General features: G+C 68.9%; 1 pseudogene across 1 annotated transcript; it reads left to right on the top strand.

The window, feature by feature from the left end:
* Positions 1 to 559: 559 nt before the first annotated feature.
* Positions 560 to 4296, top strand: LOC146600071 (GAS2-like protein 2A pseudogene; annotated as a pseudogene). The gene is made up of 2 exons (XR_014898344.1): positions 560 to 1233; positions 4075 to 4296. The product of XR_014898344.1 is annotated as a GAS2-like protein 2A pseudogene (transcript).
* The last annotated feature ends 53 nt before the right edge of the window (positions 4297 to 4349 follow it).

Genomic DNA, 4349 nt, shown 5'->3' with positions numbered 1-4349 from the left:
GGGTCCCAGCAGCACAGACAGGGGGTCGCGGGCTTCTGTCAGTGCCCCCTGGCTGGGAGGGTCTGCGGCAAGTGCCCCCCCCACCCCCAGGGGCACAGAGCCCCCGTCAGCCTGCCCTGTCCCCAGCCCCCAGGGTGTCTCCCCATCCTTGGCACTGGCCACGCAGGCAGCAGGTGCCTCGACTCCTCCAGGTGACACCCCACGTCGGTGACACCCTGCGGGGTGACGGAGCCCAGGTGACTTGGGGGGGGGGCTCCCTCCCTGCTGCCTGGGGGACGGTGCGTGAGGTGGGTCAGAGCTGGCAGGTCTGGTTGGAAGAAGGTTGTGGAGGTGGGGATGGCTCTCTTGGCCGCTGATAAGGTGGGGGAAACTGAGGCACAGAGGGGCTGGAGCACATGCCGCAGGGTCACCCAGCAYGCGGGCCAAATTCTGGCCAGATCCCCTGCAGGCCAGGACCCCTCGGGGGGCTAGCAGGAGCCGTGGGTGGGTGATGCGGTGGTGGATTCAGCCTGCCCTTGTCCATCCTTGATTGGTCCACGACCTTCTTCCTCAAGCGAGGTGCGCAACGGAGAGCAGCTCACCATGGCCGACCAGAGCAACATCCAGTCCGCCGCCTCGAAGAGCATCCGCCCGTTCCGCTCCAGCGAGGAGTACCTCTACGCCATGAAGGAGGACCTCGCCGAGTGGTTCAACACCCTCTATGACCTGGACATCCAGGTTGACAACTTCATGGAGACCCTGGAGACAGGCTACGACCTCTGTCAACACGCCAACAATGTCAACCGCATCGCCCTGGAGTTCCAGCAGCAGCACCCCGAGGCTGCAGCCCGCATGCGTGTCCCCCAGAACGARGTCATCTTCCAGGCCAAGAACGTGGTGCCTGGCTCCTTCATCGCCAGGGACAATGTCTCCAATTTCATCCAGTGGTGCCGGCAGGACCTTGGCATTCAGGATGTCGTAATGTTTGAAACCAATGATTTGGTGCTGAAGAAAAATGAGAAGAACTTTGTCCTGTGCTTGCTGGAGGTGGCCAGGAGGGGCTCTAAGTTTGGGATGCTTGCCCCCATGCTGATCCAAATGGAGGAGGAGATTGAGGAGGAGATGAGGGACCAAATCGCCTATGGGGTCCTGGACATGCAACAGGAGAGCCTCAGCCTGGACCCTGAGTCTCCAGTCTACCCCAGCAGGGCACAGCGCATCTCCTTGTGTGACCTGAAGAACCTGGACGAGCTGGTGAGATGCTGTCCTGTTCACACCTTAAGCGAGTGGGAGGTCCTCTTGGATGCGGCCCGTGGGAGGTCCTCTCCATCCACCCAGCAGGGCCCTCTGTGCCTGAGGGAGCCTCCTTATGTCACGGGATGGGTTATTTTGGAGGCAGAGGCCGTAATCACAGGGGGATGTGGGACGTGGGTGTCACCACCGCTGCCGCCCGCTTTCTTCCCTTGTCCCGCCTCGCCGCCAGGAGCCGTGACAGTGGTTTTGAGCCGTGTCTGAAGCGTGTTTGTGAGCCAAGTAGCTCCGTGTCCGTGTGGGCCTGGCCTGGCCGGAGCTGCCAGCCCCTCGCCGGAGCGGGGGACGATGGTGGCCTTGGCGCTGGGCGAGTGGGAACCCAACGCTTCTCTCGCCTGGGGTGTAACCTGCCCGGTCAAAAAGTGTTTTGTGAGCGTGCTCGGGTGCCTCTGGGGGTGCCGAGGCTCGAGGGAGTCGGAGCGCGGGAAGGGCGGAGGTGTTTTTCCGGGAAAGCCTTTGGCAGACGGAGTCGGCAGCGCGGCCGCTGCCGGGCACGGGTTGCTTACTCACGCTCCGCCGGGCGCCGGCGCGCTCTCCGCCGCCCCGGGAGCGCCGGCCGAGGGTCCCCCTCGCCCAAACCCTGCCCCGCGCCTCCCGGCCGCCCCGCTGCCATCCGGGGCGGCGGAAGGGGGGCGGGCTGGCACGCGCTGGTGCTGGGGGTTATTCCCGCTCTCCGGGGCCTCGACGCGGAGCCGGCCCGTGGCTCCGGAGGACGGAGAGCCGGGGGGCGGGGGGGGGGATTAGCGCCGGGGCGGCCGCGGGTCCGGCCGCGTGCGCAGGGCAGCCGGATTAATGCGGCGGCATCGAATAGGAGCGCTCCGGCGGGATTGGGACTCCCTAATCCCAAAGGCTTTTTTTTTTTTTCTTTTTCTTTTTTTAATTTAAACCCTTTCCCTGATTCCCCGTAAGTCTCCGGCCGGCAGCGGGGTGCGGGGACGCCTCGCCGGGCTCCCCGCCGCCTCCGGGGCGCAGGGGGCCGCGCGTCCCCCCGCCCGGCGGACTGGGGCCGAGCCGGGACGGAGCGGCGGCTCCTCCTGACCTTCCGCCGGAGCCGGCTCCGGAAGGGACCGGCCTCGCGCCGCCAGCCCGCGGATGTACTTTATTTTTTTTTTCCCTTTTGGCTGCGTAATGCCTCACTTTGGGCTTTTACGGGCATCCCTAGAGCCGGGGAGGAGCCTTCCGGAGCCGGACGCCCTCCGGAGCCGCCGCGGGCAGAAGCGGGCACCCGGGGCCTTTCCGCGCCGCCCGACGGCGGCTCTCCGGCGCCCGAGCTGCCCCCGCCCCGTCCCCCCCCCGGGGCCTCAGTTTCCCCGGTGCCGCGGCCCCGTGCCGCCCTGCGCCGCGGTTTCCCCGGCAGGCAGAGGAAGGCCACGCTCGGCCCCCGGAGGGGAACCGCCGGCGGCCCCCGGCGCCTGGCACGGGACCCGGGGCTCCCCCCCCCTCCACCCCGGTTCGGCTGGCCGGGGGGATGGGGGGCCGGATCCTGCCCCGCCGCTGGGAGCGGGGCAAGGGCGGCAGCGGCTCCCCGCGCCGCGTCCCTGCCGGGTGACGGCCGGGGCAGGAGGCGGCCATGTCCCGGGATCCCCCCGGCCCGGAGCCTGCGTCATCCCTGATGTCACCCAAGCTTTCCCCCCCCCCTTTTTTTCCTGCCCAGCCGGGCTGCGAGGTGAAGCCACCCCGAATACAGCAGGCAGCTGGTGCGGGGAAGAGCCGGCCACAGGATGGAGGGGCTTACGGGCCACGGGGGAGGAGGAGGAGGAGGAGGAGGAGGAAGGTCGGGGGCTCAGCCCTGGAGGGCTCTGCAGCCAGGGATCTTGGCGGTGGCGCCGCGATTTCCCCTCCGTTGCCTCCATCCGGCTGCTCTGGGGCCCCGTGTCCAGAGGTCCCAGGCACCGGCTGTGCTGACGGGCCCGGCGGCGGGTGAACCGAGCTGTGTCCGTTCTCAGCCAGCTGCGGGGTRCTGAGGGGCTCCGGGGACCCCCGTGGAAACCTCTCCCAGGGGCGTCTCTGGGAACCGATAGGAAGGGTTTGGGCGTGAGTGGCTCCAGCTAGGGGGTGTCAAACGTGCATCATATTTCCTCCTCCTCCTTTATATATTTATTTTTTTATGGCTGGTCTCAAACCAACAACGCGGCCCTGGAACAAACCTGCTCCGCTTTTGCCCCAGCGTGACCTGGGGGGAGCCGGCTGCAGCGGGAGCCGCTCACTCCCCTCCTCGCCCCCAAACGTGGGGGTACCCGAGGGCTGGCTCCGGCTCAGGGCAGCCCCCAGGCGCCRGCGGCTCCCGCCGGGCTCTGCGATGCTGGAGCCGCTCTGGGAGGCGAGGTGGGAAGAGCCGCTCGGAGGGCGCCGGCGGCGGGTCGGGCGGCCGCCGGCGCTGGGAGACGGGGTCTCCGCGCGGGAACGCGGCGCTCCGCTCTGGATTTAGAGCTTGGCTTTCTAAGCGAGCGCCCGGCGGGCGCCGCCGAGCCCGGAGCAGGGGGCTGCCCCGAGCTTGGCGCCAGCCGCTCCGGGCTCGGAGAGGAAACTCCTCGCGGTGCCGAGCAGGGGCGGGGGGGTCCCGGGGCTTCCAAATGCCTCGGCGACGGGGTCCCGAGGGCTCTGCCCCCTGGGCCGGCCCACGCTGTCGCCTCGGCCGCTTTCCGGGGTCGGAGCCGTTGGGGCGCCGCGAGCTTTGCTGGTGCCGGGGCGAGCGGGGACGCGGGAAACCCGGGGGTCCCCGTTCCCACGGGATCCCCGYGGCGCCGCCGCTGATCCCGGCCTTTCTCTGCTCTCTGCCCGCAGGTGCGAGAAATCCTGGGCTGCTGCACCTGCCCGTCCCAGTTCCCCATGGTCAAAGTTTCAGAGGGTAAATACAAAGTGGGAGACTCCAACGCGCTGATCTTTGTTCGAGTAAGAGCCGCCGCCGCCGCCCTTCGCGCCCGCCGCCCGCACCCTTCTCCCACCCTCCTCTCCCTGCCGCGATCGGCGCTGGCGACCCGAGGGCCGGCGCGAGCGTCCTCGCGGGTGTCCCGGGGAGGGGACGAGCGCGCCGGGCTGGGGCTGCCGGGGGTGCCCCG

This window comes from Rhea americana, unplaced genomic scaffold (assembly GCF_003343005.1).
Source record: "Rhea americana isolate MKP2758 unplaced genomic scaffold, rheAme1 scaffold_128, whole genome shotgun sequence".
NCBI lineage: Eukaryota > Metazoa > Chordata > Aves > Rheiformes > Rheidae > Rhea > Rhea americana.
Note: the sequence above shows the minus strand (reverse complement) of the source record. Positions and strands in the feature narration are given on the sequence as shown.